We start from the raw sequence: 22,825 nt of genomic DNA on the forward strand, positions 1-22,825 counted from the left end.
CCTCTGCCTCAGGTGCTAGAGTGGCTCTGGTCGCAACATGGCGACGCCCAGGATGGGCAGAGCGTAGCCCCCTGGTGGGCGTGCCGGGTGGATCCCGGTCGGGCGCATGCGGGAGTCTGTCTGACTGTCTCTCCCTGTTTCCAGCTTCAGAAAAATGAAGAAAGAAAAAAAAAAACAACGACAACAACAACAACAAAAAAAACCCAAAGCCCCAAGACCAGAATAGATACAATTACCCACTGGAATTTAATATGTAATCAAAGTGGCATTTCTAATAACAGGAAAGATGGATTATTTGGGAAATGATACTAGAAAAACACTCCTTGATAGGTTGACAATGGTGGCAAGGAAGGGGACAGGACAGCACCAGAAACTTACCATGGTCCTTTCATTTAATACATCCCAGATGTATCACAGACTTAAATGTAAAAAATAAAATCATAAAAAACATGAGAATTTTTTAAAGTTCAAGGTGGGAAAGACAAGACACAAACACAAAAGCCCTGAAAGGAAAAAAAAAGTATGAATTTGAATTATAAATGTTTTAAATTTCTACATGGAACAAAATCAAAAGACAATAAACTGGACCAAATACTTGTAAAAATATAACACAAGTTTCTAATTTTCTTTGTTATATAAAAAGATTGTGTATGTCACTAAGAAAAAGCAAGCCAATAGAAAAATAAACATGAACAAACCAGTTCCAGAAATATATAAAAATATAAATATGAAAAGATGTCAAACATCATGCTTATTTAAAGAAATGTACATTAAAACAACTAGATACAATTTTTCACCTATCAAATTAGCCAAGACGAAAAGTGCTAAAATAATACATCTTCAAAGGTGTAAAAAAACTGGTACAGTTAAAAACTTATGTCCACACAAAAATCTGCATAGACGTTTACAGCAGCTTTATTCATAATTGCCAAATCTTGGAAGCAACCACTATGTCCTTCAATAGGTGAATAGATAAACCATCTGTGGTATATTCATATAATGGAGTATTAGTGAGAAAAAGAAACTAGCTATCAAGTCACCAGAAAACATGAGGGGATCTTAAATGCCTATTGCCAGGTGAGAGAAGTCAATCTAAAAAAGCTATATGCTATATGATTCCAACACTGTGACATTCTGCAAAAGGCAAAACTACGGAGAAAGTAAAATTATCAGGAGTTCAGGGTGGAGAAGAGGGAGGGAATTGCCCACAGAGAATTTTAGGGCAGTGAAACTATTCTGTATGACATTATAACGGTAGATACAAGTCATTATACATTTGTGAAAACCCACAGAATGTACAACACCAAGAAGAAACCCTAATGTAAACTGCTAACTTTAGTTAATGTATCCACATTGATTCATCAATTGTAACAAATATACCACATTAATACAACTTGTAAATAGCAGCGGAAACTATGGAAGGGCAAGGAGGTCTGTGGGGAACCTTGTAGTTTCTGACCAATTTTTCTGTAAACGTAAAACTGCTCCAAAAAAAATAAGGCCACTAAGTTTTTTAAAACTTGCACTAATAGCCTGACCTGTGGTGGCGCAGTGGATAAAGCGTCGACCTGGAAATGCTGAGGTCGCCAGTTCGAAACCCTGGGCTTGCCTGGTCAAGGCACATATGGGAGTTGATGCTTCCAGCTCCTCCCCCCTTCTCTCTCTCTGTCTCTGTCTCTCCCTCTCCTCTCTAAAATGAATAAATTTAAAAAATGATAAAAAAAATAAAACTTGCACTAATATATTAGGGGTAGGTGTGTAAATTGGTACAATCCCTTTGGAGCTAAATTTGATATACTTTCCAAAAATTTTAAAACCTGTGCCTGTTTACACAGACAGTCCACATCTCAGACTTTATCTTATATACATACTCACAGAAAATAATAATATTTATCAATTCCATTTGTAATAGTAAGAGATGGGAAAGATCCTTGTGGTAGTCAGAACAACGACCCCCCAAACTGTTTACATCCTAATCCCCAGAACCTGTGGCTATGCATAGCAAGGGGGAATTAAAGTTGCAGATGGAATTAAGATTGCTAAACAGCTGACCTTAAAACAGGGAGATTATCCTAGATTATCCCAGCAGGCTCCAGTAATCACAAGAGTCCTTATAAGTGAAAAAGGGACCTGACCAGTGGTAGCAAAAACCCTGAGGTCACTTGCTTGAGCATGGGATCATAGACATGACCCCATGGTCAGTGTCTTGAGCCCAAAGGTTGCTGCCTTGAAGCCCAAGGTCGCTGGCTTGAGTGAGGGGTCCCTGATTGGCTGGAGCCCCCCCCCCCATCAAGGCACATATGAGAAAGCAATCAATGAACAATTAAAGCAATGTAACTATGAGTTGATGCTTCTCATCTCTCTCCCTTCTTGTCTCTCTCTCACCTAAAAAAGGGGGGGGGCAAAAAGGAGAGGCAGCATTATGTTGTTTGAGAAAAATTGGACCTACAGTGCTGGCTTTGAAGATGAAGGAAGGCAACACAAGCCAAGGAATGCAGGGGTCTCTAGAAGCTAGAACAGCAAGGATTCTTCCCTAGATTCTCCAAAGGAACCCAAGGCAATCCTGCCAACACCTTGATTTTAGATCATCCAGACCCACTTGAGACTTCTGAACTGTAAAGTAATAGATTTGTGTTGTTTTAAGCCACTAAATTCATAGTAATTTGTTACAATTGCCATAGAAAACTAATACAAACCTAAATATCCACTGAGGACTAGCTAAATAAATACAGTGTAATACTACACAGCCTTTAAAAGAATGAGGCACCTCTCTATACTAATAGAGAATTAGTTTCAAAATACACTGTTTAGTGAAAAAAAATGCAAAGCATGATTGGAGTATATGTAGCAAGTTATCTGTATTAAAAAAAGGCACAGTTTTAAATTTACATAGATCTTTAAACATGCATAGACTATCTCTGAAAGATACACAAGAACCTGGGAATATTTATTGCCATCAGGGAAAGGAAAACGGTGACACTAGATTCCAGTGACAGAGATGCCCATTTTCCTCTGTATCATTATTTATGCTGTTGTGCTTTTGTTTGTTTGTTTGTTTCTATCACGTATAAGTATTGCTTTCAGAATAAAGGGAAGGAAAATTGCTTTAAAACGTAAATGGGGTGAGCTTTGCTCAGTCCTAAATGAGTTTTTAGTGTTTCAGTCTTTATTTTTAAAAGATTTTATTTATTGATTTTAGAGAGAGGAAAGAGGAAGAAAGGCAGGGTGATGGGGGTGGAGCAGGAAGCATCAACCCATAGTTGCTTCATGTATGTGCCTTGACTGGGCAAGCCCGGGGTTTCAAACCAGCAACCTCAGCATTCCAGGTCGGTGCTCTATCCACTGCGCCACCACAGGTCAGGCTATTTTAATCTTTTTAATGAGAATTGATTGAACTCCTTTCACAAGTGGCACCTTGTCACATGCCTTTACTTGTTTAATCTTCCAAACAACCCTGACAGGTTGGTGTTATTATGATCCCCACCCACAGTTGAGGTACAGAGGCTCAGAGAGGTTTAGTGACCAAATTGCACAGCTGGTCTGTTTTGCAATTGGATTCAAAAGCCTGGTCTTCAGGCTCCAGGGTTCTCTCCTCCAACATGTTATTGCTAGTTCCAACAGCCACAGGAGGGGCCCCGCTTAACGCTTGAATGCTGCTACACGGAGCTGTCATACAGCGATCACTGCCCTCTGTCCCGTTCGGTCCATTCCTGCTCCCAGATCTCCAAGTTGGGGAGGTCGACCTCCAAAGGGGCCCACCGGTGCTGCTTTCTGGTTGAGCCCACCTCCTCCTGTTACATCTCCCAGTCAAGTTCCTTTGGGGTCTTTGGAGTAGAGGCGGCTGCCAGCAGTCACTGTGGCTCTAACTGTTCTCCCTGGTGGGCTCACACTGCAGCGAGCACAGTGCAGGCACCCACTTTCCTCAGGCAGAGATGAAACCCCAGAGATGAGGGGCCTCTGTATAGAGTTACATCTTGATGAAATAAGGCTGCCCTGAGATTTCTCCTTCCTGCAAGCCCGAAGCCAGAGATGAAGAGAGTTCTCATGTGTGACGGCAACTTACAATTCCGGGTGAACAAATCCACCTTCCTGGCCTCACTTCATGGTGAAATGGAGATCAGGTTCCTGTGTTACATGGACAGATGTTGCTGGGCCACTTACCTATTGGGAGAGCTGTTTAAATAAGGCAAAACTGCCTTTCATGTTGAGGATCTCAAAGCATTGAAAAATGAGTAATTAATGAAGTTCAACCTCCAGAAAAAGCAAGAATTATTCTCTTCATTTTATAAATAGATCAAAGGTCACACAATCAATGGCAGATGTAGAGAACAGATGTAAGAATTCTGCTTTTGTCCCTGGCTGCAGCCACTAGCCCCCACCTGGGTGTCACCGACAGACCTCCTTTCTGCTCTCTGACTTCTGGCCAAAGACGTGGAACTGGCCTTTATATGTTTCCACTTAAAGGTTTGAATTCTATGTATGGTTCGTGTGCCTTTGATATGTCTGGAATTGATAAAAGAAAAGGAGAAGAATGATATTTGATGCTTTTCAGAGATCATGTTGGGACTGAGCCTTGTGTAGTGGGTCAAATGCCAATGAAGGGGAAAAAAGAAAAAAACCCTGCTCACCAGATCTTCAGGAAATACACTTTTATTCTCTGTCTGAAAGAACTTTGTCTGCTAAAATTAAACAGTGTATCTTTAGTCACCAAAATGACTGTTGTGGGAATAACAAAAGCTACCACTTATTGAGTGCCAACTGTGTGCTAAGCACTGCTCTACTTACTCACATTATACTGTGTTATTCTCCCAAATAGCAGGGGAGGTTTTTATCATTTATTCATTTTATAGATAATATAACTGGTTTTAGAGATATAAGATGGGTTGAGAAGAAAGGAAAGAACAGCTTCAAAGGAAATTAATTAAGCAAAAATGACTGGATAGATGCCCTGTGCCAGAGGGGTTGTGTTGTGATGGATACAAAGATGGAGATACAAAAATGAATAAAATAGCTCCAGTTTCCTGCTCTCAACGAGTTTATCGCCTTGCAGGTCATTGAGCTTGAGGGCTGAGGAAGCGAGCATTTAAAAAGGCAAATAATGTTGATACAGTTCAGTCCAGAAGTATTTATTGAGTTCCTGGTGTGTGTTAGACACTGAATTAGTTGCCGGGGATGTTCCCTCTTCTCATGGAGCTTGTAGTCTAGTGAGAAAGTCAGACATTAATTAAATAATCACACAGATTTAAAATTTCTATTGAGTGGAGTAAAAGATAGCAGATGGGCTAACAGCCTGACAAAGGAGTAGTATCCAGAATATATAAAGAACTCCTATGCTTAATAAGAGATAACCCAATAGAAGCACTGTCAAATAAACCAATGGGCAATTTAAAAAAGACAGAAGGTAAATGGCCAATAAACAAATGACAAGAGAAATTCAGTCTCTCTTGTAAACAGGGAATTGCAAATTGAAACTTTGAAATGACCATTTCACACTCATCAGCTTGACAAAAACTTTAAAGTCTGACATTACCCAGTGTGGCTGAGGATGCCAAGCATGGAAACTCACATATTGCTATCAAAGAGTAAACTGGTATGACCACTTTGAAAAACTTGGAGCCATGCTTGGTGAAGTTGCCAATTTGAACTACCCGAACCCAGTAATTCCACACCCAAGTATCTATCCAGATGGCGCATTTTCACACAAGGGGAAGGGTATAAAAATCATTCATTGTAGCATTGTTTCTAAGAACAAAATAATTTGAAAATAAACTGAATGTCCTCCAGAAGGAGATGGGTAAGTAAAGTGTGGTGAACTCTTACAACGGGACCCTAATCCACTGTGAAAATACTGCTCACAAAATTTAGGGGATATTTCAAAATGAATATGAAGCTATAAAATATCCCCTAATTTTTGTGAGCAGTGAGTACATTTCAAAATCATAATGCTGAGTAAAAAACATAAGCTGCACAATGATAGTCTGTGTAAAGCGATTTCTTCAAAGTTCACAAATACATCAAACAATTCTATAAGGTGTCTATAGGCACAAATATATGTAGTAAAAATTCAAAGACGTGCATGGAAATGATAAACCCCAAATTCAGGAGAGTGGTTCCCTTAGGACAGGACTGGGCTCAGAAGACTCCACCTACATTTATAAAGTTTTATGTCCTTAAAAAAAAAGATTTGAAGAAAATGTGGCAAATGTTAAGCTTTGACAAAGGAGGGTGGTAGGGGGAGGGGCAGGGAATAAACAGGTGTTGATATTCTCTGCGGGTTTTATATGCTTTGATCTATCAAAGGAGGATTTAACTGAATTAGGGGTAGATGGGGAAGGGGAGGGGACGGTGTTTCTGAGGAAACGGTGCTTACTTAGGATGAAAGCCAAAAATTGAACAGGTGAGGAAGACAGAAAGGTGTACCAGGCAGAGAGAAAAGGCTGTGCAGAGACCATGGGGTGGGAGGGTGAATGAACAAAGAGACTAGCAACTGAGACCCTCAGTGTGGTCAGAGCAGAAGGGTGGAGGGGGGTGTGCACAGACATTGCAAGCCCAACAGGCCATCGTGAAGGGTAGGTCTTTATCCCCAATATGACAGAAGCTGCAGGGATGAAAAGCTTTGGAGGCCCAGAGCCACTTCACTCAGCCAGATAGTGAATAAGGAAGGCATTCTTGAAGAGGTGACTCACCTCTAGCGTTTTTTGCAGAATGACTAAGAAGCCAATTAGGTGAGGAGGGGGAGTGAGGTGCAAATTTCCTGGGTAGGGCCCAACAGCGAAAGACATTGACAACCTTCAAAATCTTGGTCTCAACTCTAGAGGTGTTAGAAAAATGGCAGACCAGCGTGTCCAAGACAGAGAGGCTTGGGGTCAGGGCAGCCTTCAGCTAAGGGAGGTATAGTCACACGGGAGTTGTAGGTGGCTTGCTCAAGCAGTGTGTGGCGGGTGGATGTGAAGGAGGCAGGAGTGCAGACAAGGAGATCTTTGAGGGGAATGTTAATAGCCTAAACGAGGCTGGAATTAAGATGAAGAATGGGGACTGCCTGGAGACGTATTTAGGAGGGAAGGCGAGGAGGGGTCTAGGGTGCTGGGGTGGGGTAGCGCCATCTCTGAGATGGACAATAATAGGGGCAAGATACGGCCAGGGGAGGTTCGTGCAGGGCAAGCCAAGTGGAACTGTCCCGCAAGCAATGGGATGGGCGCGCCAGAGACTGCGGAGGGAAAGCTGGGTGTGGGAGGCGCCTCCTGAGGGTGGTTATCAAGCACTCACAGCAAATGAGTTGGTCCAGGAGGGTAGAGGAGGAGGAAGCTGAGCGAGTCGCTGGGAGACACTGAGGAATGCATTTGGATAGGGGCAGGTGCGGGGAAAAGAACAGGAGGGGAAGGACCACGCAGACGCTGAGCGGCTGGGCGGTCAGCGCCGCGTCCGGCTGCAGGGTCCCGGGGCACCTGGGCGGGTGTTGGCATCTCCGGCCTCCCCGCCCGGCTGCAGGCGGAGCCCGAGCGCACCCGGCTCAAGCAGCCGCTGCAGAACCAGCCCAGGCATGGGCCTTCCACAGCAACTCAGGCTGCCCCGGCTGCAGCCGCTGGGGACAGGAGAGCGACCCCGGCCATCCCCACCACCCTAGACTCCCTGCTTGTCCAGGCCGCGCCTCCCACCTCCCGCGGACCTAGCCACGTCACTGCGGCTCTGACGCGTGCTAATGGAGGCACCAGCAAAGGAGGCGTGGAGCCGGCGTCCTCGGGGGAGGTTCCGGTCCTTGCAGCCTGCAGCCGCGTCCTTGGCCCTTCTCCAGGGAAACCTCGATTTTCCAAACTCGGGAAGGTCGGCTGTCCTTCGGCAGCTGATAAGGACGCGAGCGCATGGTAATAGATTTTAACAATGCCCGGAAAGAAATAGCCGGATCCAAAGAAGAGAAATTAATAGCCTCCAGCTAGAGTTCTCGCGTGCTCAGCGGACTTAAAGAACAATAACGACAACAACCACAATACCACCATTTATTAAGCGCTTACTCTGTGCCAGGCACTGTGTTAAGCGTTTTTGCAAGAAACAACCCTCGGAGGTAAGTACCGCTATTACCCTATTTTGCAGGAAACCGGGGCACAGAGAGGTTAAGTAACTTGCCCCAAGCACACAGCTAGTTGATGTCAGTGCCAGAATTCCAACCCAGGCCCTCATGTCAATCCACTACGGTTGGGATCATTCTCTTCATCTTAAAGATGAGGAAACTAAGGCACACGGAAATTTAAGTACCTGGCCCAAGGTCACCTAGCTGGAAAATGGCTGAGGCGGAAAGCGAACCCAGGGCTCCTCTCTGTCGGCAGAACCCGCGGTCTTGGCCATAGGCGATGCCACTTCCAAACCGCCTCCGACAGTCCTGCATGCAGGCGTTGGCCCCGAGTCCAAAGAGGCGCAACCTCTGCAGGGTTTAGGTGGGTTCCCTTGGCCTCCGATCCCCAGGTGAATCGAATGTTTCTAAGCATCGTCTCTGCTCAGCCCGCAAACATCAGATAGGGACGCGTCTCCCAAAATCCGGTTCCGACCCGGCGGCGCGGTCCTCGCCAGAGATGTAGCGGAGGCGGAGGCGGAGGCAGCGGGAGGGATCCCTAGTCCCTCCTGCAGGGCGGAGAGGCGGGCGCGGAGCTGACAACTTGCCCAGAGCGGCCGGCAGAGAGCGCTGCTGCACGCGTCTGTTGTCCCACCGTCACCAGGCCTCTGGGCTGGCGGGCCTCGGATCTGCAGACGTTTAGACTCAGAACCCCCGTTGTCCTGGTGGCTGGCGCCTCTCTTGTCCCTCAGCTCAGCTCTGGGCCTGCTTTTCTGACAACTCTTCCCCATCTTCTGGGCTCCAGCCGCACACCGTTGGCCTTCGAGGTTTCCCTAGTCCTTGCACTGGTGGTTTGTTTAGTTACCTCTTGCAGAGAGGCAAAGAACACTGATCCCATCCCATTAAAAGGCCTAGGTGTTTGCAAGTCAGACTTGGCTTTCTCTTTCCTTCTCATGGCCCTTTGGTGATGTAAAATGGGGGCAAATCACCCATTTGGAATACATAACTAATTTTCTTTCCTTCTCCAAAATAGGAGGGGAGGTTGGTGAAGGAGCAAATAGATGAAAGGCTCTATTTTCACAATAGCTATAGTGTTTTAAGTGCTTGTTTTGTGCTGAGTCCTTTCTGCGTCTTGACTCTTAAAGCATCACTGCAGCCATGAGAGGTGTGCATCATTATTCCTATCTGACAGATGAGGTCGCAAGACTGGTAAGTGGCCATGCTGGGAATCCACCAGGAAATCTGACTTGAAAGCCATGTTCCCATCACCCAGAAATGTACAAGCTGATAGAACTGAACAGAAGAGGTAAGCTACAAACCATGCAACAAGAAACCCGCATCTACTCCCAATGCGTTAGAAATATCACATGTGAATTAGGGGCTTCCATCGTTTTCTGAATTTGAGACTCAAATGTCTAAAAAGAAAAACAAAACCTGAAGGCACAGTGCGAGGAGTACAGGCATAAGGCTTTAGCTTTCTCTTGGAAGAGCAGCCTGAGAGGCCCACTCACTTTCTATGTCTGGGCTCTGAGGAAATAAAGGTGGTTCTAGGAAAATCTGAAAAGTATGAAAGGGAAAAAAAAAGAAATCCCTTCTGTGGTTTTTACTTGAACCAAGCCTCATTCTGCTATTTGTGTTTTATTTTAAAACTAATGTGGCTCTCTCCACCCTTTAAATTGGCACGTAAATAGTAAAAACAGAAGGAAGGCCAGCTACAGACTTCAAATGCGGTGGGTTTCTCAGGAAGGAGGTACATGACTTGCAGTGGAAATGCGGATGAAATGAGGTGCCTTAAACATTTCAGAGACAGACTTTCCACAAGGAATTTAGATCATAAGCTCTCAGAACGGGAGCTTTGTCTGGGTTTGGGCCTGGTGTAGTGTCGAAAATCTGTGAGTGCCCAATAAATGTGGAAAACGAATCACACTCTTAGTCCATGTCTGCATCATCTAACCATCTGGGTCACCACTTTGCTTACGATTTTAAAGTGTAGTTTCTGGGGGATTTTCCTGTCCTCTGGATCTCAGTCACATACCCTCCCTCAGACCCCTCATTTTTCCAGAAGTTTGCTCTGGGAATCCAGTTAGGGGAAGCAATCGTTGATGATGTCATTAGGTTTGGTTAAACAGAGTGACTCACACTCTGGAATCACCATCTGGAGGCCTTTCCAAACAGGGAAACCAAGGCAGAAGGAACCTTATGAGTCATATCACTTAGTTCTCAATCCCTTGCTCTATGTCTCTGAACTAGAAGGATTTTTCTCTTACCCAATACAAGAGAACTCTGAACATCCCAGGCTGCCTCGTACAAAATCCTTGGACCTTTTCTCTCTCTGTTCCTTCCCTCGATTTTCCAATGCATTTACTCTACAAATATGCATTGAGAGCCCACTATCGTAGGTGCTGGGGGTACAGCAGAGAATCTAACATGAGTTTATGAGCTTACTTTCTCCTATTCCCACCCTGCACCTGACCTGGCTCCAACTTTCATGCCTGGCGAGGTCCCACAATAGTAAACGACTTGCTTCCCCAGGTAAGAACTATTGCTCAGACATATCTGACATTCTATCAGCTCAAGGCAGCTCCTTGAGACCACACCTCCTGACCCTACGCTACCTTTGTGATGCCCACTCGGCAGAAGTTCTGGGCCCTGATATACCCTCAGCAGGGCCTGGAAATACTCCAACTCTAGAACTTGCCCTCATTCCTTTACACCAGTGGTAGTCAACCTTATCCCTACCGCCCACTAGTGGGCGTTCCAGCTTTCATGGTGGGCGGTAGCGGAGCAACCAAAGTATAAATAAAAAGATAGATTTAACTATAGTAAGTTGTTTTATAAAGATTTATTCTGCCAAACAGCAAAAATCCGACATAAAGTACTTGGTAAGTAATTATTATTATATGTTTTAACTTGCTGTAACTCTGCTTTATAAATTATATAAAGTAAAGTTACTTCCCTACTTTATAAATCACTATTGCTGTGGAACCGGTGGGCGGTTAGAAAAATTTACTACTAATAGAGACACAAAAGTGGGCAGTTGGTATAAAAAGGTTGACTACCCCTGCTTTACACCCTTTTCTAGTCACTCTTTCAGTTCACAAGATCACTGTTGAAGACTGAAATAGTTTGGGCCATATTTATGAAGCATCTATGACAATGAAAAATCCCAGAGTGCCATAACACCCCACTGGTCAAAGGAAAATGTTGGCCTGAATAAACAGTGACCATCCAATAAAGGGATGTGTCAGATAGTGCTTACAAGTTATTGGGTCATTTTTAAATTGAATCTTGAGATTGAGTGATTCATAATAATGAAGGGAAGGAAAAACACTAGGCCTGTTTTAGCTTTCAAATTTTTCAAACGGAATAGATTTTTACCAGCAACACCCTAGAAAAGACAGAAGGCTTAAGGTAAATTGCCAGTTTTTGTCTTTTTGGAAAATCTATTAATACTGAATAATCTTGGTCTTGACCCATTCCAAAAGATAAATAAAAATAAAATTGAACCATAGAATTTAGACTATGATCCTGGAAATCCCTTTAGAAAGTAGATTCCAAATCAGTCCTCTTATTCTTCTTGAATAGCCTACCCCCGAGACTGCCCCATTCCTTCTAGACGCAGCATTATTTTCTCTCCTCTTGAGGAAGGCAGTAGCTCAGAGTGACAGAGAGTAAGAAGAACAACTTCCCTTACCTGAGTTGCAGAACCATTTGAATCTAGAGAACTCATTATGTATGGTATCTGCATAAGTTTCTGGTTGTGCATTCTCTGGCTCATGTCCAAAGTCTCCATAACACGGGGGCCTGAGATATGGCGAAAAGAACGCCCATCTGTTGAAGATGTGCGTCCACCCATTAAGGAGTTCTTGGTGGTCAGTGTCTGCGTGTCTAGCTGCTGGGGTGAAGAGATTTGGAAGCCGCTGAACATTCCTGCTGGGATCTTTCCAAGCCCTTTTGGGAACCGGCAACAGCACTTGTCTGGGGAAATTAGTTTTGCACTTTCACAGAGTGAGAAATTCCTCAGGGGCATTCTTGTACCGGGGAAGAGAAATCAAACCCAGCTCATTCCTTCAGGGCCCATGCTATTAATAAAGCCAACCAAGTTCAGTTCAGCTGGTCCAGCCTGAGGCCATGGGGTGGGGCTGGAGCAGTGAGGTTCAGCGAATTTCACCTGTGGCTAAGGCCCTCCCCGACTGGCGCAAACTTGAGATTTCAGGGGATCGTGTTACCAGCGTGTAAACACCGTGAGTGACGGCCAACGCTCCCAAGAGGCCACAGAGGCTTTCAAACCCTTCCTATCTTCCTAGAAACCCTGGCGGCCCAGCGGGTTGCTTGCTGTCTGATGCAACAGTTTGCAACGCCGTCCTGGGAGCCGAGCGGGGCGCGGGGCGTCCTGTCGACGCGCATGCGCAGGCTGCGGGCCTGCAGGGCAGGGCGGGGGAGAAGCTCTGCACGGGTGTGCTGGGGGCGGGGCGGGGCGGGGCAGGCGGGGCGACCTTTGGCAGCCCGCGCGGACGATCTGAGCTTAATTAAACTTCTCCCGAGGCATTGGCTGACTGATTGACCCAGTGATCCAAAAAAATCAGAGAGGCCCGAATCGCCCTAAACGCGACAAGAGAGTGAAGTTGGGGAGTTGGCTTTCGCTTTCCAAAGCTGGGCCTTTCAATTCAGCCACCTCCCCTGAGCCCTCCCAATCCACATTGCCGTCGGGGCTCAAAAGCTCAGCAGGGACTCATGCCCCCCTCTCCTGGGCCCTCCTACCGATTTCACAAAAAAGGTTAGAACAGTCGTTACTAAGGGGGAAAGAGGCAAAGTTTTGATAGCGTCTTGATTCCTGTCTTCCCAGACTGCTTTCTCCACCATATGCTTTAGAAGGTTTTTTTTTTAGCAGAAGGGAACATGGCTTATTATAAATTATTTTCCAAAATTTTCAGTAATTCGGGTATTGCCTGCATGATTGTCTTCCAGACCCACAGTTCACCTAAATTATATATATTTAATTGACTTTTTAATTTTCCTTTACCATCCTTATTCCTTTAAAAAATATTTTATTTACTCATTTTTTAGAGAGGGGAGAGATAGAGACAGAGGAGGGGGAAGTAGCAGGAAGCATCAACTCCCATATGTGCCTTGACCAGACAAGCCTGGGGTTTCGAACCGGTTACCTCAGCGTTCCAGGTCGACGCTTTATTCACTGCGCCACCACAGGTTAGGCTGTCCTTATTCTTTAAATTAATTTTAAATTGACTCCCTTTTTCTACATAGCCTTGCCCTAAGCAATAACATTAGGGAAACCACAGCTTTGATGTGCTAGTCACATATTTTAATACACTTAAAAATAAATTTATGACTATCCAAATAAAAAAATGTATATGTTAGCTAAAACGTTTTTGCTGCTACATTTGGAGAAAGACTCCAGAGGTAATAACAATAATAGCTAACATATGGTGAGTGATTTCCAGTGTCCCAGGCACTGTTCTAAGCACTTTAACTATTCCAAGTTCTCATGACACCTCAGAAGGAGGATGTCCTTTACATTTTACAGAGAAAAGTGAAGCACAGAGAAGTTAACTTGCCTAAGAGCACAGAGTCAGGCTGCAAACTCTACTAGCCTCACTCTAGAGCCTATGCTGCCAACCTATCATCCAAAGAGGCTGTTACTGCTGGAACTCACCCAGGTGGTTAGTCAGTCTGCTTTTGAACCCATGTCTGGCTGACTCCAGAATGGACCTCTGACTCCTTCCTGCCTATTTTTCCAATTCTCACTCCATATAGCCTTTTTATCTCTGTTTGCCTCCTTGAGATCCAAAAGATGCTTCCAAGTATTTCTCTTCTCACTCCCCATATTTCCCCTCCTCTCTCCCCCTGGGCAGGACAAGGGTTCTCATTTCTAGTATTTCTGTTCTCTTCTCTTTGAATTAAAGTAACCCATAAATTTCCGATTTCCATGAGAATCCCTACTTTGCAAGTCCTATCTACTCTCCTCCATTGGTCAAGGAACTGCTTAGAAATTCCAACTATTAGCATCACCAAACTACATTTCCCAGACTTCCATTCTCACCTGGAACAAGAATAAAAATCCATGTGGCTCCTATTTTGGGGTCGGAAAATCTGGCCACTAGCATGGATAAAGATTGGTATGCCCATAGACTAATTCTGCTGGCCCAAGACAGACATGGATTTCCCAGGCCTCAATGACTGGGGATGGGGTGGTGGGGGGTGGTAAGGGGAGGGTTGTATTTTGGCAAACAAAACCTTCAATTAGAGGCATAAATGAAGACCTGGCCTAAGACTTCTAAAAGATGGCTGACCCCTGCCCAGTAAATATATTTTCTTTCCGTAACAGCTCCTACCACCACCCTTCCCTCTCTTCGCTTCCTTTTCCTTCCCCTTCTTCTAGATTCTTCTCTTAATTGTACCATTGTGTCACTACTTTGCCCCCCCCCAACCCTCATGCCCACACCCAATCTTTAACTGTTTAGTATAAAATCCAGCCCACCAGACTGAGGTTTTCTTCCATCCAAATGTTATTTTCAGAAGGAGCCATTGAGGTTGGGGTGTAATTGCAGCGTTGGGCCTCTGCAAGCCAAGCTGAAAATAATCAGCGAGGCAGAAGGGGCGGGAAGAGTGTGGTGGCCACTTCCACCAAAGAGCAAGAGAAACCCAATGGAGTGAGTCAGAGAGAGGCAAGGGCCAGGCTGGGCCTGCTGCGCTTACAGCCAGGAGTTCAGTTAAGGAGAAACTGCCCGAGGTGTTGGGGCCTTTGACTGAGGCCCAATCCGAGGTGGTTCCTGGCTGTGCATCGCAAGTCCCTATTTCCTATGACAGCCACTAAGCTTCTCTTGCTCTTACTCAATTGGGCCACAGCAGCCAGTAGGCCAGATGGGAACTTAGCCATACAGATGGCTCACCCATCTCTAGAGCCGGTTTCCCAACCTTGGCACTGTTGGCATGCTAGGCTAGATGATCTTTGTCATGAGGGGCTGTCTTGTGCATTGTAGGATGTATAGGAATATCCCTGGCCTCTACGCTCTAGATGCCAGTAGCACACTCATGCATGCACACACACACTCATGAGTGTCAAAAAGGCCCCGGGGAGGCAAAACAGTTCTGGTCTAGAGTGATCCAGGCTTCTAAAAGGGTCACATCACCTGTCCCCATGGTGGCCTCACTGGCTTGCATCACATCTGAATATGTCCCAATAAAAACTATTGGCTAAGTCACATTTCCAATGACAACAGTTGAATACCTGCGACCCAGCACAAGTGCCTAGTGTGTGCCAAGCACTATACAAGGTCTTGAGAATGAAGCGGCAAACAAGACAGACATGTCCCTGCCCTCATGAAAGTGACAGGCTGAGTGGGGGAAGACAGACATTCACCAACTGTGAGTGAGAGGTGTGCAAAGGAAAGACATGGGGTACTGTAAAAAAAATCAAAGAGGGTTTCTCACCTACATTACTGGGTCAAGAAAGGCTCTTGGAGGGAATGAGAAATTAGCCAATGAGAGCTTTGAAGGTATAGCAGTGTTCCGTGGAGTAGGGACAGAGTGTTCAGAAGCCCTGAGTAAGGAGAGAATGCCGTGCATTCAAGGAACCCAAGGAAGTCATGGGCCAGGTTTAGGACTATGGGAGGTTCTTTTCTCCTCTCACCCCCAAACTTGCTTTTCCTCCACTGCTCCTCCAGGTTTCTAGCATAAGCTATAAACTTAGAATCCTATTAAACCATCTTTAAAACCTCCCCTATCCTTACTCAACCCCCCTTTAGTCACCCAGTTGTCAAGTTTTGTTCGTTTTACCACCAGAATCTCTGCAAACCGTCTCGTCTCCAGTCCCCACCACAGCCCTAATGCAGGCTCTCTTCATTACTCAGCCGAATTTGTCAAATAGCTTCCTAACGAGTCATCCTCCAGTCTCTTCCTCAGAGAAAGACACAGATCTGACCTTGTGGCTGCTGCCTTAAGAACCCTGCATGGCGTCTGAGGCCTGTCAGTGGGGCTGCTACCTTCTGTGCCTTTTATTCATCAGCTGTTCCCAACTACCTCCCGCCTCCCACCGCCTAGGCCCCTGGGACCACCTTGTGGGCCTTCACACCTCTGGGGTGTTGCTGTTCTGTCTGACTGCCCTTCCCCAACCAAAGTCATCTGGGGCATTCCCACATATCCTTTAAGACTCAGACAATGTGAACTCATGATTCTCTTCTATGTCTTCTTAGAAGACTTCTCGTAATTCCTCTGTTTTTACTGGGATTTATATATTGCATTGGGATTTATATATTGCTGCTGGTTTACCATTTGTCACGTTGACCCTTAGCTATCTGTTCAAATCCGTCCCTCCCCCACGGGGTGGGAGGGCCTCCAAGGCAGATAATGTAGTGGGCACTGTTGGTTGATTACCCAACCCCCATTGCCCTCCTTCCAGCTTCCTAGGTGAAGTCAAAGAAAGGCAAGGCACAGTGTACTATTTAGGGCACAAACTAAGCTGTTACCATAAACATACCCAGAGAACAGAGGCTTAAGCAAGCCCATGTGCCTCAGTGGAAGTTGAGTCCTTGCCCAGCTCCAGGGTTGGGCCCCCACCCTTCTCAAGAATTGGTTCAGGAACTTGGGCCTAAATTAATTGGTGTGCAGCAGAGACTTTTCTGATTCCCACTCTCCCCTTCTTTAATAACAGACCTGATTTTTGGCCAAGTGATGGCTACCTCATAAGACTACATTTCCCAGTCTCCCTTGCAGCTTGATGTGGCCTTAGTCTAAATTCTCTCCCACGGACTGTGAGCAGAAATGATTGTATCACATGTTGGCTGTGCCCTCAAAAGGAATGCACATCTGCTCCCCTGACCCTCCCCCTGCCCTCCCCCTGACTTGGCCATGATCAAAACTGAAGCCATCTCCCTGGACAGAGAGGGAAGCTGCTTCTGGAGGATGACAGAGCACCTCTCACAGTCTTTGAAGGCTTCTTTCTGAACTCTTTTTTTTTTCACAGAGACAGAGAGAGAGTCAGAGAGAGGGATAGATGGGGACAGACAGGAATGGAGAGATGAGAAGCATCAATCATTAGTTTTTTGTTGCATGTTGCAACACCTTAGTTGGTCATTGATTGCTTTCTCATATGTGCCTTGACCGCGGGCCTTCAGCAGACCGAGTAACCCCTTGCTGGAGCCAGCGACCTTGGGTCCAAGCTGGTGAGCTTTGCTCAAACCAGATGAGCCCGCATGCAAGCTGGCGACCTCAGGGTCTCAAACCTGGCTCCTTCCGCATCCCAGTCCAACGCTCTATCCACTGTGCCACTGCGTGGTCAGGCTGAACTCTTGTATCGTATAAAAGATATAAATTTCTATTTTTCTTATACCTTCATATTTGGAATCTCTTTGTTGCTGCAATTTTCCCATACTCTATAAAAGGTGCAGCGCTGGGCTCTCCCAGGACACAGGACTCAGACTAATTCAGGACCAGGCCTGTGACCCAGGTAGGCCAGTGAGACACAAGGCAAGATTTGATGGGGATGGCTGGGAAAGAGCTCTACTGCTGTTAAGAGAAAGCATTATAGAACAACCTTCTCTTTTCTCTCCCTCAGGACATCAGCGGGCCTGGATCTATGCAGTCCCCTTCCTGCCAGCCTAAGAAAGGGGCTACACATAGGAGGGCAAAGCAGAAGGAATCGCAGGGAAATGGACTCAGAGTTTCTGGACTAAATTCTGAAGTGCACTGTCTCAGTCTGCTTGGGCTGCTGCAGACTGGGTTGCTTACAACAGAACTAGTTTCTCATAGTCCTGAAGAGCCGGAAGTCCAGGTCAAGATGCTTTCAGGGTTGTTTTCTGGTGAGACTGCTCTTCCTGGCTTATAGACACCTACCTTCTCTCTGTGATGTCACATGGCCTCTCTGTGTGTGTGCAAGCTCTGGTGTCTCTTCTCTTCTTTCAAAGACACTAGTCCTTTTGGATTAAGGCTCCAGCTTTGTGACCTCATTTAACCTTATTCTTAAAGACCCTAACTCCAAATACAACCATATTGAGAATTAAGACTTCAACATATGAATTTGGGAGCAGGGTTAGGGGTACATAATCCAGTTCATAACATTCACCCTTCCTCGGGGCTTTTCTGTATGTGAGCCAATAAATATCCTTTTGTTTCAGCTAGCTCGAGCTGGTTTTCTGCACCATACTACCCTCCAGTATTTCACTCCTCTCTGTCTGCCTGCTGGGCCTGGCATAGAAAGGGTCAATAAATATTTGTGGAATGAATGCCCAGTTGCCATTTTTCTCCCCGTACCTGTAATGAGCATTTCTCTTTCTCTCTGTCCCAGCCTAAATACCTGAAATAGTCACACGGACCTCATTTACGGAAAATTCTCAGAACCACCCCCCCACATACACACACACCACACACACACACATTGGCAACTCACACAGAGAGCTGAGGTTCAGCTATAAGACCAGAGGGTGGGAGTCGATGCATGCCAGCACAGCTTTCAGCAGAAGCATCCCCGGCGTCCCTTCCAGCTCTGCGTCCCAGGGCGCTGCCTGAGGCTCTCTCTGAAGGAATCATTCTGTGTTCAGGTAGAAGGTCTGTGTAGCACTAACAATGTACAGTCAGTCTATTGAGGAGTCCCTTTGGGCTCCTGCCCCAACTCCCTGGGGCCCCACAGGAAGCCTCTTCCAGCACTAACTGTCTGGAGCTCTGCTTAAAGTCTTTTCAAGCTCTGAAGTCCCAAGTTTCTGTATACAAGCTAAGTAGACCTCCGGCCCCAAGCACAGAAGAGAAAGCTCTGGGGAGGGCCTGTCCTGTCACAGTGTTGTCCTTCCAGCTGAGACCAGAGGTTGGCCCTGTGAGACATTCAGCAGGTCCTGCAGCAAGGCCATTCAGGTTCCTTGTGCTCATTGCTCAGCCATCCAGACTGCCACTCGTGGTGCCCAAAATGGGGGGCATACAGTTCCAGGCAAAACATTTCCTTCTCCCAGCCTGGAGAACTTCACTCGTGCAGACTGGGGAAAGGGCTGCCTCGGTCCTCAGCCCACTGGAATGTGGGAGAACTAGATCTCACGGGAAATGACCAGTAGATGAATGAATCCTGATCAGTCAGGACCTTGAGGGTTCCCAGGGGCTTCCTCCTGAGTCTGCAGTGACTCGAGGCTTTCCTTCCCATATTTTTTGAAGTGATCATTTATAGCACACTTACTGTGTGTGCTGAGCACTGTGCTTAACACTCAACCTCTGTTCATATATTTTGTCTTCACAACAAGCCTGCAGGTATGTCACCACTAGGCTCGTTTTTTTAATTTTTATTTATTTTTTATTTATTCATTTTAGAGTGGAGAGGGAGAGAGAGAGAGAGAGAGAGAGAGAGAGAGAGAGGAGAGACAGAGAGAGAGAAGTGGGGGAGGAGCAGGAAGCATCAACTCCCATATGTGCCTTGACCAGGCAAGCCCAGGGTTTCGAACCGGCAACCTCAGCATTTCCAGGTCGACGCTTTATCCACTGTGCCACCACAGGTCAGGCTAGGCTCGTTTTATAGATAAACAAACTGAGGCTGACGACGTAAGTGAAATTACCTGCTTATAAGCAACAGGGCAGGATTTGATCTCGCATTCTTAACCAGAGTGCTTGGTGGGAGACCTTTGGAATTTGGCAGCATCTTCTCTGGGCACATAACTTGGGCAGGCATGGGAAAAGGCCATGGTATCCCCAGGCCTGGGAGGTCAGTGCTGATGGGGAGGAAGTTAGGGTTAGGGTTAGGGTTAGCACCAGAGGAAAAAATGGTCACTGGAATGAAAAACAAAGCAAGGACAGACCACAGGCAGTCCAGGGCAAGGACAAGGGGGGTGGCCAGGTCTATCAGTAAAGGTCTACTGAACCCAGCCAGGAGTGGGCAGGGGTCCTCTTCACAAGTGTGGTCATCGGCATCAGGGGTCTGCCCACTTCCTACCCAGCACAAGCCCTACAGCAGGTGGGGGATGGCCAAGGGAGCCGACGGCCACTTGGAAAGGCCTGTGTCCTGGCCGTTTGTTTTGTTTTGTTTGTTGTCACATCTGCTTCTTACTTTTCTCTGTTCTCAATATCTTACATATTTTCTGATGGCTTTAAGCGACCCCTGTGTTTTGATCGTTCGACCCCCGCTGGGGTCGCGACCCACAGGTTGAGAACCTCTGATTAGGGCAAATGGCACAACCCAGGGTCCCTTGACAGCTGGCTTCTGACTAGTTTTACCCCATGAAAGGCGCTGGAGGAAGATGGGAGTGGGAGGAGGTAAGTCTGGGCACTTCGTCCAACCCCCCCACCACCGCCACCGCTGGCTTCGGGTGGCGTTTATGGCCATTGCTTTCTCCCCTCCATGGCTCAAGCTCCCACTGGGCGGCTCCCGCCCCAGAGCTGCCACCCCCTCCTCCCTTTGTTTTTCCAGCCTGGGGAGTAGTGAGGATTTTCTTCTGCTGCTAATTACTTTGCCGCCCACTCCTCAGTGAGCCCTTCCACACTTCCAGCCATTCCCTCTCCTGAACATGGCTTCTGTCCTACTGACTAGACTTCGCCCATCTGGCTGGATGGAGACCATGGGGATCCCTGCCTCCTACCCCAGCTGTACATGAAGGCAGGGTCTTCTTGGGCAGAGTGACAGTGTCCTACTTCATCCTGGTTGCTGCAACAAAACACCAAAGATTGGGTGACTTAGAAACAAGAGGCTAGGCAGCTCTGTGGGGTCTCTTTTACAAGAGCACTAATCCCATTCACAGGGCTCTACCCTCATGACCTAAGCACTTCTCAAAGGCCCCGCCTCCTAATATCATCACCTTGGGCACTAAAATTTCAACCTAGGAATTTTGGGGAACATAAACATTCAGGCCATAGCAGGCAGGAAGGAAACTACTGAGCATGAAGGCAGGCAGAAGCTCCACCACGGTGCCAGGTTAGGTGACTGTGAACAGATCTGGGCAGGACCCCATGAATCTGGGCCTGTGCCACCTTTGGTATGTGTGCCAGATGTTGGAGACAAGGGGCAGGCCTGAAAAGTATAGTCCACCAGGAGGCTGCCACTCACCCATCTTCACCCACGAATGTGTGTGCACGCCTGTGTGAACTGGCTTGCACCACTCCCTCAGCACCCCACCTTGGCCCAGGAGAGGACAGTGAAGGGCTGTGTATTAGGCAGGTGTGGTGGGAAGGGCTGAGTGGATCTACTCCTATCTCCCTCAGTTCCTGGGAGACGCTCTGATATTTTCCTAGAGAGCTGGTGTGGGCCTAGAGTACCTTGCCCTTCACAATATGAAGAAGAAAGAACACTAGGAAACTCTATTCCAAAATCAGTACAGACTTTACCAGCCTTTCTGAGCCTCCAAACCAGATGGTGGCCAATGCCCTCGTGGACTCACACCAAGTAAGGATCAGCTGTCTCAACATCACCCCCAGATCCCGCCACTGCCTTCTGGAACTCCACCTCCAAATGACCCCAATCTCTGCTCCAGGCTCTGAGCAATGCAGAGCATCCCCCTCACAAACACCACCCCCCAAGATACAGCATGGTGCGGCCATGTGAAGAGCAGGAGCCTGGCGTCCTCTACATCTCAACACGGGCTGATGGGAGCTAGAGCTCACTTGAGGCCCCAAGCAGGTGCCTCAACCCTTATGAGCCTTGGTGCCCTCTTCCGTGAAATGGAGGTCATCACTACCCATGGAAGCGCTTATAAATTAGAGCGTTCCCACCTCTTCCCTTTTTTCCTTCCTCCTCTGGATCTCCTTACCCTCCACTGACCACTTTACCACCTAGCTGAGGGCCCTCATTTCCCAGAATCCTACCAGCCTTGCAGGAGACAGTGGTTTAGCCACCCTTTGCTTGTGGCCTGCCGTGGGCCAGCTCCCCTGAGAGCAGAGGCCTCAGAACCAGGCGACTGGGGCTCCACCCTCTTCATAAACACCAGTTAGGCACCAACTGACCTCAGGAGGAAAGTGCTCCACTGGGACCCTTCTCTTCCAGCCCTGCCCGCCGCTGGATGTTCCAGGGGAAGCGCCAGGCAAAGCTGGCACCCTGGTCCCCAGGCCGCCTCCGTCTTGGAAATAGTCATTTAGAGCCAAACCTCTGGCTGAAGGTGGAAGGAAGTGAAAAGTCCCTGAGTGCTCCCTGCCTGTCCTTCCACACAGGGCAAGTTCTCTCTAACTTTCTACAATGATTGTGATAGCTACACATAAAGGAGACTTTACTAGTATTCTTTGTTTCTTAAAAATAAAGACAGGGGCCCTGGCCGGCTGGCTCAGTGGTAGAGCGTCAGCCTGGCGTGCAGAAGTCCCAGGTTCGATTACCGGCCAGGGTACACAGGAGAAGCGCCCATCTCCTTCTCCACCCCTCCCCCTCTCCTTCCTCTCTGTCTCTCTCTTCCTCTCCCTCAGCGGAGGCTCCATTGGAGCAAAGTTGGCCTGGGTGCTGAGGATGGCTCCAGGGCCTCTGCCTCAGGCACTAGAATGGCTCTGGTTGCAACAGAGCGATGCCCCAGACGGACAGAGCATCGTCCCCTGGTGGGTGTACCGGGTGGATCCCGGTGGGGCGCATGCGGGAGTCTGTCTGATTGCCTCCCCGTTTCCAACTTCAGAAAAAAAGAAAAAAAAAAGACAGGAATTAAATATTTTTAAAATATTAATCATTTTAATTCTAGGCAGGGGGGATGTGTTTTATTGTTCTTTGTAACATCTCTTTCTGTCTGTAAATAAAAAACATTTTAAAATAAATAAGATAAATATGGGTTTATTGGAGAAAAAATTTGAAAATACCAAAGAGAAAAGTAAGAACCACCAGAATCT

At 46.9% G+C, this 22,825-nt stretch overlaps 1 long non-coding RNA gene across 2 annotated transcripts; it reads left to right on the forward strand.

Annotated features, from left to right (window-relative positions):
- Nucleotides 1-7,434: 7,434 nt before the first annotated feature.
- Nucleotides 7,435-18,198, forward strand: LOC136320745 (uncharacterized). 2 transcript variants are annotated; one of them, XR_010728376.1, is made up of 3 exons: nt 7,435-8,059; nt 9,190-9,350; nt 17,619-18,198. It is a non-coding gene; the product is annotated as an uncharacterized lncRNA (long non-coding RNA). The 2 variants fall into 2 exon arrangements; XR_010728375.1 differs by having other exon boundaries at nt 9,237-9,350.
- The last annotated feature ends 4,627 nt before the right edge of the window (nt 18,199-22,825 follow it).

This window comes from Saccopteryx bilineata, chromosome 1 (genome assembly GCF_036850765.1).
Source record: "Saccopteryx bilineata isolate mSacBil1 chromosome 1, mSacBil1_pri_phased_curated, whole genome shotgun sequence".
Lineage (NCBI taxonomy): Eukaryota > Metazoa > Chordata > Mammalia > Chiroptera > Emballonuridae > Saccopteryx > Saccopteryx bilineata.